The sequence below is a fragment of the Marmota marmota genome, unplaced genomic scaffold (assembly GCF_001458135.2).
Source record: "Marmota marmota marmota unplaced genomic scaffold, marMar, whole genome shotgun sequence".
Taxonomy (NCBI): domain Eukaryota; kingdom Metazoa; phylum Chordata; class Mammalia; order Rodentia; family Sciuridae; genus Marmota; species Marmota marmota.
This window is the reverse complement of record NW_025999896.1, coordinates 163,221-177,326: the sequence shown is the minus strand read 5'-3', so window position 1 is coordinate 177,326 and position 14,106 is coordinate 163,221.

Genomic DNA, 14,106 nt, shown 5'->3' with positions numbered 1-14,106 from the left:
CATCACTTGGAGAATGAACAATAGGCTACTTCTGTAACAATGGGTCACAGAAGACATCAAGGAGGAAATTAAAAAATTCTTAGAGGTAGGCTGGGGATGTGGCTCAAGCAGTAGCACGCTTGCCTGGCATGCGTGTGGCCCAGGTTCGATCCTCAGCACCACATACAAACAAAGATGTTGTGTCTGCCAAAAAACTAAAAAATAAATATTAAAAAAATTCTCTCTCTCTCTCTCTCTCTCTCTCTCTCTCTCTCTAAAAAAAAATTCTTAGAGGTAAATGAGAACACAGACACAAAATATCGAAATCTCTGGGACACTATGAAAGCAGTACTAAGAGGAAAATTCATTGCTTGGAGTTCATTCCTCAAAAAAAGAAAAAGCCAACAAATAAATGATCTCACACTACATCCACTACATCTCAAAGCCCTAGAAAAAGAAGAGCAAATCAACAGCAAGTGTAATAGAAGGCAAGAAATAATTAAAATCAGAGCTGAAATCAATGAAATCGAAATAAAAGAAACAATTAAAAATCAACAAAACTAAAAGTTGGTTCTTTGAAAAAATAAATAAGATTGACAGACCCTTAGCCATGCTAATGAAGAGAAGAAGAGAGAGAACTCAAATTACTAGCATACGGGATGAAAAATGCAATATCACAACAGACACTACAGAAATACAGAAGATAATTCGAAATTATTTTGAAACCTTACACTCCAATAAAATAGAAGATAGTGAGGGCATTGATAAATTTCTTAAGTCATATGATCTTCCCAGATTGAGTCAGGAAGATATACACAACTTAAACAGACCAATATCAAGTGAGGAAATAGAAGAAGCCATCAAAAGATTACCAACCAAGAAAAGCCCAGGACCGGACAGTTATACAGCAGAGTTTTACAAAACCTTTAAAGAAGAACTAATACCAATACTCTACAATCTATTTCAGGAAATAGAAAAAGAGGCAGCACTTCCAAATTCATTCTATGAGGCCAATATCACCCTGATTCCAAAACCAGACAAAGACACTTCAAAGAAAGAAAATTACAGACCAATATCTCTAATGAATATAGGTGCAAAAATCCTCAATAAAATTCTGGCAAATCAGATACAAAAACATATCAAAAAGATCATGCACCATAATCAAGTGGGATTCATCCCCAGGGTGCAAGGCTGGTTCAATATACAGAAATCAATAAGTGTAATTTACCACATCAATAGACTTAAAGATAAGAACCATATGATCATCTTGATAGACGCAGAAAAAGCATTCAACAACATACAGCATCCCTTATGTTCAAAACACTAGAAAAACTAGGGATAACAGGAACTTACCTCAACATTGTAAAAGCTATCTACGCTAAGCCTCAGGCCAGCATCATTCTAAACAGAGGAAAAATTGAAGGCATTCCTTCTGAAATCTGGAACAAGACAGGGATGCCCTCTCTCACCACTTCTATTCAACATAGTTCTTGAAACACTAGCCAGAGCAATTAGATGAAATAAATTAAAGGCATAAATATAGGAAAAGAAGAACTTAAATTAGCACTATTTGCTGATGACATGATCCTATAACTAGCAGACCCAAAAGGTTCTACAAAGAAACTTCTAGAACTAGTAAATGAATTCAGAAAAGTGGCAGGATATAAAATCAATACCCATAAATCAAAGGCATTCCTGTATATCAGTTACAAATCCTCTGAAATGGAATTGAGGAAAACTACCCCATTCACAATATCCTCAAATAAAACACTTGGGAATCAACCTAACAAAAGAGGTGAAAGATCTATACAATGAAAACTACAGAACCCTAAAGAGAGAAATAGAAGAAGACTTTAGAAGATGGAAAGATATACCTTGCTCATGGATAGGCAGAATTAATATTATTAAAATGGCCATATTACCAAAAGTACTTTACATATTCAATGCGATTCCGATCAAAATCCCAATGGCATTCCTTGCAGAAATAGAAAAAGCAATCATGAAATTCATCTGAAAAAATAAGAGACTCAGAATTGCTAAAGCAGTTCTAAGCAGGAAGAGTGAAACAGGTGGTATCGCGATACCAGATTTTAAACTATACTGCAGAGCAATAGTAACAAACACAGCATGGTACTGGCACCAAAACAGGTTGGTAGACCAATGGTACAGAATAGAGGACACAGAGACCAACCCACAAAATTACAACTACCTTATATTAGACAAAGGTGCTAAAAGCATGCAATGGAGAAAGGATAGCATCTTTAACAAATGCTGCTGGGAGAACTGGAAATCCATATGCAACAAAATGAAATTGAATCCCTTTCTCTCACCATGCACAAAAGTTAACTCAAAATGGATCAAGGAGCTAGGAATCAAACCAGAAACTCTGTGTCTAATAGAAGAAAAAAGTTGGCCCTAATTTCCATCACGTGGGATCAGGCCCCAAATTCCTTAAAAAGACACCTATAGCACAAGAGTTAAAACTAAGAATCAACAAACGGGTCAAATTCAAACTAAAAAAGTTTTTTCTTCTCAGCAAGAGAAATAATATGTGATGTGAATAGGGAGCCTACATCCTGGGAACAAATTTTTACCCCTCACACATCAAATAGAGCTGTAATCTCTAGAGTATACAAAGAACTCAAAAAGTTAAACAACAATAAATAAATAAATAAATAAATAACCCAATCAACAAATGGGCCAAGGATCTGAACAGACACTTCTCAGAAGAGGATATACAATCAATCAACAAATACACGAAAAAATGCTTACCATCTCTATCAATCAGAGAAATGCAAATTAGAACTACTCTAAGATACCATCTAACTTCAGTAAGAATGGAAGCCATTATGAAGTCAAACAACAAGTGTTGGCTAGGATGTGGGGAAAAAGGTACACTCACACATTGCTGGTGGGACTGCAAATTGGTGCAACCAATTTGGAAAGCAGTATGGAGATTCCTTAGAAAGCTGGGAATGGAACCACCATTTGACCCAGCTATTCCCCTTCTCGGACTATACCCAAAAGACCTAAAAAGATCATACTAGAGGGACACAGCCACATCAATATTTTTAGCAGCTCAATTCACAATAGCTAGACTGTGGAACCAACCTAGATGCCCTTCAATAGATGAATGGATAAAAAAATGTGGCATTTATACCCAATGGAATATTACTCAGCACTAAAAAATAACAAGATCATGGCATTTGCAGGGAAATGGATGGCATTAGAGCAGATTATGCTAAGTGAAGTTAGCCAATCCCCCAAAAAAACAAATGCCAAATGTCTTCTCTGATATAAGGGGGATGACTCAAAATGGGATAGGGAGGAAGAGCATGAGAAGAAGATTACCACTAAATAGGGAAGAGAGGTGGGAGAGAAAGGGAGGGAGAAGGGGAATTGCACGGAAGATGGAAGGAGACCCTCATCGTTATACAGAATACATGTATGATGATGTGAGGGGAAAAAATAAAAAAGAAGTGTGTCACATTAGATTGGGTAGAGAGAAGTGATGGGAGGGAAGGGGAGGATAAGGGGGAAAGGGAAGGGCAGCAGAATAAAATAGACACTATTATTGCTGTGTGAATATACGTGACTGCATGACCAATGTGATTCTGCAACCTGTACACTCAGAAAAATGAGAAATTATACTCCAGTTGATTCAAATGTATGATATGTCAAGATCATTGTACTGTCATGTGTAACTAATAAAAAAAAAAGAAAAAAAAACTCCCATCTCAAAGTTCATTCTTTTTTTAGCCCCAAAGGACTTGATACTTTATTTAGAACAAGGTATTTATATGAAATACATATGATATATGTAAAATTTAATATTCAACACTTATTAAGGCTTCATCTTAGTGCCCAGCATCATTTTAAGTATATACCCTTTAAAAAATATGTTATTGGTTCTTTTTAATTATACATTAGTTATATACATAACATTAGGATTCATTTTGACATATTATAAAAGCATAGGATATAATTTGCTCTAATTCAGTCCCCGGTACTTCTCTTTTCCCTCCCCTCCTCCCTCCACCTGTTCCATTCCCTTTACTCTATTTACTTTTTATTTTTATCGTAAGTGTCTTTACAATCTCACATGATGGTGAGATTCACTGTGGTATATTCATTCATCTATGTACATAGGAAAGTTAGGTCAGATTCATTCCACTCTTCTTCCCTTATCCCATCTTTTCTCCTTCCCCTTTAATCTCCTTCATCTAGTTAATAAAGCTTTCTTCTCTTTTGATGGAATACTCACATCCTTCATCTCCCCCTCCTTCTTTCCCCCCTTATTGGGACTAGCTTCTCCATATCATAGAAAACATTCAACCTTTGTTTTTCTGAGTTTTGCTTATTTCACTTAGCGTGATAGTCTCCAGTTCCATACAATTACCAGCAAATGTCATGATTTCATTCTTGTTTATGGCTTAGTGATACTCCATTCTGTATATATACCACACTTTCTTTATCTATTCTTCTGTTGAAGGGCACCTAGGTTCATTCCATAGCTTGGCTAAACTGGAAAACCATATATAGAAGAAACTGAAACTTGACCTCTATCTCCCACCCTGCATAAATGCCAGATCAAAGTGGATCAAAGACCTAGGAATTAGACCAGAAACTCTGTAACTTCTAGGAGAAAATGTAGGCCCAACCCTCAAACATGTTGGCACAGAAACCAACTTCCTTAACAAGACTCCTAAAGTGCAAGGAATAAAACCAAACACCAATAAGTGGGATGGCATCAAATTAAAAACTGCACTGCAAAGGAAGAAGCTAAGAGCATGAAGAGAGAGCCTACGAATGGGTGATCCTTGCCACCTCCTCCTCAAATGTGGCATTAATATCCTGAATATATGAAGAACTCAAAAAACAAATAATCCAATTAATAAATGGGCAAACAAACTAAACACATACTTCTCAAAAGAAGAAATACAATCGGTCAACACAACACATCAAAAATTGTTCAACATCTCTAACAGGGCAATACAAATCGAAACTACATTAAGATTTCTTCTCATGTCAGTCACAATAACAATTATCCAGAATACACATGATAGGAAGTGTTGTCGAGGATGTGGGGTAAAAGGCACACTCCTACTTTGGTGGGATTGCAAATCAATACAACCACTCTGAAAAATAGTATGGAGATTTCTCCAAAAAAAAAAAACAAGACTAAAAATAGAACCATGGTATGACCCAGCTATCCTTCTCCTTGATATACAGGCAAAATATATGAAACCATCATACTATAAGGGTGCAGCTGCATCAGTGTTCATAGCAGCACAGTTCGTGTCAAAGTGCATTCACACCACTTCTCCTGGCCTCCATCCTCTTGTGCCACACTGTGCTCCTTTCCACCTGGCCTAACACAAGCTACACCCATTGTTGGACTTAGAGGCTTAGCATAAATGAGAGAGCTGATTTGCTCCTCATACATTTTCTCTCTTTCCCTCTCCCTCCCTCTCTCTTCAGGTATTTATTTTTTTATTTTTAACTGATACACAAAACAAAAATATTTTCCATAATGTCATTAGGAAATTTCAACTTAAAACTATAATGAAAATCACTATGTATCTATTAGCATGGCTGAAATTAAAAAAAAAAAAAAAAACCTGCCAATACCAAATGCTGACCAGGATGCAGAGCCAGAGGACTTTTCATTCATGGTTGCTGGGAATGCAAAATAGCACAGCCACTATGGAAGATGGTTTGAAAGTTTCTTACAAAACTAAATGTACCTCTGCGGGAGTGCGGTGGTGCATGTCTGTAATCCCAGTGGCTCTGGAGGCTGAAGCAGGAGAGGACTGTGAGTTCCAAGCCAGCCTCAGCATCGGTGAGATCTTGCTTCTAAATAAAATCTAAAAAGGGCTGGGGATGTGGCCCAGTGCCCTGGAGTTCAATTCCTGGTACCCCACTCCCCCCAAGAAAAACTAAATGTACTTTTGTCATATGATCTGGAAAAATTGCATTCATAGGAACTAAACTCATTATGTCCACATAAAAAACCTGTATGAGTGTTTATAAAGATTTTATTCATAATTGTCAAAAATTTGAAGCAAACAAGATATTCTTCAAGAAGTAAGTTTCAGGGAACTCAATCTTCCATGGCTGAAGGTCTTGTCCTTGTCTTAATTGCTTTCCAATCTTCCCCTGGTAGACCACATTAGATTCATAAAATATTACTAGCAGAACTATGAAACTGCCCCCTTCAACTCAGGCAATAGAAGACTCCAATCGATTTAATTCAGACATTCTTAAATATTGCAAAGATCTGGTAAACTATATCCACATTTCTAAGCAGCTCAAGGCTCCTTTTTGTTCCAGCCCTTCCACCTAAACCACTCCACAACCAAGATGTTGGAGATTTTGTTCTCTGGAAATGATATCGTTGAAAAATTAACTCTAAACCCTGTTCAGAGGGCCCTGTGCTGCCCTTCTTATGGCTAATACAACAGCCAATCCTGAGGGGATTCGACTCTGGATGCATGTCTCACAATTTTAAAAAGCACAAGAGCTACTTATAATGAAAATCTACTCCAGCTGGAGATCGGAAACTGAGGACCTCTCCAGATCCCAATAGCAGATAATTTCCTGAAGTAGATAACATTTCTAAGAATTTGAGGTGATGCAAATGACATCATGAGATGGTTACTTTCTACCCAAGACATTGGAATAAACACACACAGGATTTTCTTGTCTATTTCCTTTCCTCATCCTTACATCCTTCTCCTCCATTCCTTCCAACATCATTCTTCATATCAACTTAATTCTACCCTTGCAACCAAGCAGCCTCCCATAATGATTCTCTACTATCTATCCCTTTGATAATTCCTCCTCCTTTTCAAAAATCCCAGAAATGGGCAGCACTTTTTCTTTTCTTTCATAGCTTAAATTCATGATCTTATTGCTCCTAGATGGCTCTACATCTCTCTTACAGGAGAGTCACTCAGCTTTAACAATTTTTTATTGATGCATAATAATGAAACATAATAATGTCAATCATAGTGATATATTCATGCATGTGCACAACATATCTTGATCAATTTCATTCCCCAGTCTCTCCCATTTCCATCTCCTGCTCCCTCCACCCTCATCCATTTCTTCTACTAGTCTCCCTTCAATTTTCAGGAGATCCTCTCTTTCCCCTCTTTTCTATCAGCTTCCATGCATGACAGAAAATATACTACCCTGGATTCTCTGAGTCTGCCTTATTTTGCTTAACATGATGCTCTCCAGTTCTATCATTATATCATCTATCATGACATGATTTTATTCTTTATAGCTGAATAAAACTTCATTGTGCATAGAGACATTTTCTTTACCCATTCACCTGTGGACAGACATCTAGGCTGTTTCCATAACTTGACTACTGTGACTTGCACTTCCATAAACATGGGTATGTAGGTATCACTAGACTGTGCTGACTTTAATTCTTTGAGTATTAAACACAAATGAGTGGGGTAGCTGGGTCATATAGTGGTTCCATTCCTAGTCTACTGAGAAAATTCCATACTGATTTCCATAGTGGTTTGTGCTAATTTACAATCACACCAACAGTGTGATGCCTTTTTCCCTGTACCCTCACCAGCCTTAAATATTACTTGTATCTTGAAGATTGCTGTTCTAACTGGAGCAAGATGAAATCTCAAAGCAGTCTGGATTTGTGCTTCCCTGATTGCCAAAAATTTTGAATATTTTTTCATATATTTCTTTGCCATCTAAATTAATTCTTTGAGAACATCTGTTTAACTCTTTTGCCTAATTTGTAGATTGGATTATTTCATTTTAAGTGGTATGTTTTGAGCTCCTTACATATTTATAATATTAGTTGGAAGAGTAACTGGCAAAAATTTCTCCCATTCTGTAGCCTCTCCCTTCACATTCTTGTTTTCTTTGCTATGCAGAAGCTTTTTAATTTGATGCCATTCCACCTATGAATTCTTTGGTATTACTTCCTGAGCTTTAGGAGACCTATGAAGGAAGTCACTGCCTGCACCTATATGTTGGAACATTGTCCCTGTGTTTACTTCTAGCAGTTGAAAATTTCCTGGTATAATTTCTAGGTCTTTGAACCACTTTGGGTTGGATTTTCTTCAAGGTGTGAGTAGGGATCTATTTTCATTCTTCTATATATGACATCCAGGTTTCTCAGCATGATGTGTACAATGTGTACTGATCAAATGAGGTAATTAATGTTTGTATATCCTTATCCTTACTTAGTGTTTGGAGCCTTTGAATTCTTCTAATTATTTATAAAATAGGTCATGAATTGTTGTGAATTATAGTCACTCCTCTGTACTTTAGAACTCTAGAACTTATTTCTTCGATCTGTGTTTTTGTACCTGTTATCCATCTCCCTCTATCCGCCTTCCCTGAACCCTCTAGTAAACAAATCTTCGCTCAGGTCAACATTTTCTACCATACACATATGAGAAAGAATATATGGTATTTGTGTTTGGATGCCGGACTTATTTTATTTAACATAATGTCCTCTAATTCCTTTCATTTTTGCTATAAATGATAGGATATCATTCTTATCATGAATAATGTTCTGAATCATATTCCATTGGAACATATATTTCAGTTTTTCTATCCATTCATCCATTGATTGACATTTATGTTGATTCCATATCTTGGATGTTGCTAATAGCTATTGACTTGACTGAATTTCAGTTAAGCATCTCCATTCTCCACAGGACACTGAACGCTGACTCACCAAAAAGGTTATGCAAACATCAGAACCCAAAGCAAACTCCCAGCTAACTTCAGGGAAAATGACTTTTTGTTAAAAGGCTAGATCACACTATCACACGTTGTACTTTCTAGTCCTGTGAACTACTTTCTATAAGAAAAAAAAAATTCTAGCAGCCTGACACGTGCAGATCTTACGGTCAAAGGGTTCCTCATTTGCAACAATCTTTTGGAATAAAGTCTTTCCTTACTTACGTCTAGATTTGTTTTTGTATCACAGTGATATGGAAAATAGGGTTTTTCCTTTAGTTACATTGGGTTCTGCTATGATTGGAATATGGGTTGTCCTCCCAGGGTTCATGTGTTGAAGATTTGGTCCTCAGTGTGGTGATGTCAAGAGGTGGGGGGATCTTTCAGTGGAGGGCCTAATGCTTGGCTGTTACTGGCTGCTCCTCACTCTCTGGCTTCCTGTCTTTTCGTGTGATCTCTTGCTCTAACAATATTTCCACCATTTTGTTTCCATCTACTATGAGATCCTTACCAGAGCTAGTGCCATGCCCTTGAACCTCCAGAACTGTGAGCTAAGTAAACCTCTTTTCTTTATCATGCACCCAGCCTTAGATATTTCATTATAGTAATGGAAAATAGATGAATACAGGCACCAATACTATCTTTTACTATGAAAAACCTATAGTTGTGAAATATGGAAAATTCTCCTTTGTTTTTGATTTTTTGAAGTATAAATTGGCATATATAAAGGTGGGATATTATGGGTATAAGATTTGATGGCTTTCCCAAACTGAACATACCTATAATCCACATCAAGATAAAAACAAAACAAAACAACAAAGATAACAAAAATCACAGAAAATAACCAGCACCCCAGAAACCTTTTTCATGACCACTTCCAATCATTATCTTCCCCATGGGGTAACCACTATTCTGACAACTAGCACCATATATTAGTTTTCCCTGTTTTCTTTATTTCTTTTAACTTTATAGAAATGAAATGATAGCATAAATACTCTTTTGTGACTGGAATTATTTGGTCAAAAAATTTTATTTGGGGGGGCAGGGGGCTTTGATACATTTCCTCAATTGGCCTCTGCAAAGTTGCACCAGTCTACATTTTCTCCAAGTGTGAGCAGGAACACTTGTTTTGTTTGTGTTTCTTTGCCTTGTGACACATGGGAAGCAGAGGAAGCTTTAGGAACTTCTAAGTACCAGAAGCAAAAGCTAAAGTAACCTTGTGCTTCACTGGCCACACTGTGCTAGTCAACATTATACTAAAAAGTGGGTGGGGCTTTCTGTTATCTGTATCTGTTATTAAAAAAAATAAATGGAGAACCAATGAAAAGCATGCTCCAACTTCTAACCCATAACCTAGGGCTAGTTGTGCAGGTGAGAAACAGCTCCCTGTCAATCATCACATCTGGGGAGGGAGGAAGGTACTGCCTGTGGTAGGTGGGGCTGGGCCACAGACTGGGCAGCTGCTGCAGGAATACTGCTCACTGCCTGGTGGGATCGTGGGGTCCCCACAGGAGCCATGCTGCATGGAAGCTGGTGCCTGTGAGTTCTTCTTTGTCTTTTTCACTCCAATAAAAATATCTTTTCTTTAGAATTCTTAGTGTTAATAGTGCTGAATCTGACCTTTTCAGCTGTGGCAGATTGTGATAAGCTATTGTGGTTAGAGCACACTTAGACATTTTCCCCACGGCTAGGTAAAAGTTCTGAAGGTTAAACATTTGTCCTAGGGAATAAAAGCCCACATTGACTGGAGGTCAGTGGAAAGCAAATGACCAGTGTGGATCCTGTCAGCACACCTCTCTTCCCAACGTGCACTAGTAGTATATAAAATGGGATTCCCTGTCTGAAGCTGACATGGGAAGGCAGGTAGAGATAAAGAAGGTCTGCTGGCTTTTCCATGTCTGGAGTAGTAACCATTTCCCCTTGTCCTAAGTAGCACTATACATTGTCATTTAAACAAAGTTTTATTTGTTACATGGGTACAAAGTATATCCTATGTTTGTCATTTAAATTGCTCTGATGTAGTAATGTTTAATCTTTCCTAATATTAGTGATTTGAAATTTTTTCTCAATCATTATTATGTTATATTCTCAATTTCCAGTACCATGTATGCCTTAAAGACTAGGTTCAGAACTAGTATTTAACCTGTGTTTGCTCTATTTTTGCTGATTTTGCTTTGCATTATGATATTTAAACTCTGTTATAACAAGATTGTCTGTATAATCTTATTAAAGTTAGCTCTTATAACAGGATAATGTTAGTCTAAGTCTTTGAGATGGTCCTATGCTGAGAGCCACAAACAAGTCAAGGTGGCGCCTGGCAGTATGCTAGGAGGAATGGTTTGAGAAGTAACTCCAGTGAGCCATTAAGATGATGTTAATTAAGTTAAGCTGTGTGTAATTATTAAGATGAGGTAACGCCAGCGAGCCATTAAGATGAAAGAGATTCCTTATTGGCTAATTGCTGTATCTAGATGATATTAATTGAGTTAAGCTGTGTGTAATTGTTAAGATGATGAGGATTGCTGTATCTGGATGATGTTAATTGAAACAAGCTGTGTATAATCAGTTAAGGGTATATATACCTCTACTGTCCCATACTAAAGGGGCTCCCACTGTATCAACCTTCACAAGTTGCTTGTCACTCCCCCCCACCCCACAACCGGTTATTTTGCCCAGCCAGACTGCAGCAGTCCTATAGAACCAGTAAGGTGGAACTCAGCACTGAATTCCAGACAGACTTGCCCTGAGAAAATTTCCTTCTGGCCTCTTTGTTCCTCATGTGTGGCCTGGGTCTCTGAAGTTGGCCCCTATAACCCAACATGGGACCAGGCCAACAACCAGAACAGGTTCATCCCCAGCATTGAGGGACAATCAAAATCTAACTTCAGGATGGTTGGTCAGTGATGCTTTCAGAAAAAGATTTTAATTAAAAAAAGGAAATGTAAAAATTGATTATATAAATACAGTTTTTAGTTGTACCCAACAACAGAGCCAAGAGCCCAATGGGGAAAACATTCAGGTTGCCAGCACCAGTTCCAAGAATTACTCCACAAGGCCATTCCCATGAAACAACCAGCTGTGACTGACTAGTTTCACTAGTAACTTAAGATGAAACTTCTTGCTATGATTTTCAAACTAGTTTTACTTAGTAGCTGCAGCCACCTGCCAATTGGAGCCCACCAGCTTCTGCAAAATGCTGCGAGTGCCAATAAGCTTCCTCTCAAAACAGCTTATAGTTTTCTTCTTTCCTAACAAAACACTTAGACTCCCTTTGTCATTTGATGCACTGGAGGCCATCCTTGTCTATGTATGCATGCCCCAGACTGCAATCCTAATTTTTATATTATTCCCAAACAAAACTTTTATACTTGGAAATTCATCCCTATGTTTACTTTGACATTGGCACATGGAATCCTTATGTATGTCTCTACTTCAGAAATAACCATGATCTTGAATTTTGTGTTTGTCATTTTCTTTTTTTCTTTGTAGTTTTATTACACATATGTCTCCTAAAATATGTGCATTACTTACATTTGCAGTATTTTGGAATTAAATGTAAATATTGCCATGTTATAAATAATCTTTTAAAACAGGTGTATGGAGGTAAAATTTACATACAACATAATTTACATAAAACTTAAAACATAACATTTGATGATTTTTGGCAAATGTACATATACTAAACTCCACCACAACCAAAATGCAGAATGTTTTTCTTCTCTTGAGTTTCATGGTTCTTTGTCATGAATCCTTCCCTTCATTACAAGACCTAGGCATCCACAGATCTGCTTATTTCACTATAGATTAGTTTGTACTTTCTAGAATTTAAGATGAATGGAATCATTTATGCCTGACTTCTTTCATCAGCCTAATGGTTTAACATGTATGCATGCATTCCTCTCTGTTGTTGATTGATGCTCCATTTGTGTCCTGTCACCCACTGATGGGCATTTGGGTCGTGGGTAGGCAGCTTCCAAAATGGCTCCCAAATGATTCTTCCTTCTGTATTCATGTCTCTCTACAATCCCCTTCTTTGTGTGTGGGCCAATTTTTTTTAATAAAAAGAATATATCAAAAGCAAAGGGATATGTTTTTGGAGATGAATTATGATAGACTATTATTTACATCTCTTTGCTCTCTGGTCCTTTGTCTCCTTGATCAGAGGAAAGAAGCACCCATATTTTTGAGAGGCCCCAGCAGCAAGGAAGTGAAGGCAGCCTCCAGTCGACAGCCAGCGAGGCCCCAGGACCCTCAGTCCAACAACTGAGGAATTGAATTTCACCAGAGACTACGTGAATGAGCACAGACACTTCCCCTTCCCCAGTCCAGCCCTGGGAGGGCTAGATCTCAGGATGACACTTGGGCTCTAGGCTCATGAGAAGAACCAAATCTACTATTTCTGATGAAAATTTAGCAGCCAATTGAGATTTTCTGTAAGTTTAAAATCTACATCAGATTCCAAAGACAGCATAAAAACAAGAATGTAAGATATCTCACTTATAATTTCTTAATCTTTTTTTAAAGGTTTATTTATTTCTGCTATCAAAGAACAGAATTATGACAGTGTGATTTAACAATCCTAATTGGCTTCATTTAAAATTTTAAAATCAGGTAACACTTCATTCCATAAAACAGAATCAGTTTTCCTATGAGCCAAGCATTCCTCAAAAATAATTTGATGAGTTAACATCAGATTATTTATGTTGCTTACACAACATAAGGACAAGGGAACCTCACTATTTCACCAATTGAGAATGGCTGTTCTCCCTCCAATCCAGTTTTCTCTTGGAGGACCAGATGTGTCAGCTTGGTTTGATTGACTCCATGTCCCCCCCTCCCCCCCCGGAATATTGTCTCTGTTGAAAAACTGGCTTCACAAAGAAGGTGGCAGCAGGAAAATTTCAGAATCCAAAGCTTCAAAATAAGTATTGGGCAGTGTGGGGTTATTTTCTGTTTCTGGGGGATCATCTGGTGTCCAAGGCCTGGGGACAGAGGCAAAGTCCCTAGCTGCCCATCTAGGAGATGTCACTCTCAGTAGCGTCTGGTGTCCTGACCTGTGCTCGCCCAGGATGATGGTGGGTAAGGAGCAGCAGGTCACAGGGGCCCCCTGACCCTCTGGGAGACAGAGCTCTCCCTGGGCAGACCCTGGGGCTGAGGGTCAGCAGCCAGGGGAGAATCAACGACTGTCCCCGCCTGTGGTCCCTGAGGTCCTGGGGCAGGGATGCATGAGGTAGCCAATGTCACAAGACGTCCCGTCCCCAGCCAGGCCAGGCACCTGGCTAAGCAAGGAGAAAGACGGTGTCCCTCCTCAGGGTCTGGCCCCTGCCCCTGGTCTTACTTCCTCCCCGGCACTGCCTGGAAGGGGAGGAAGTGATACCCAGGGGAAGGCCGGGAAGT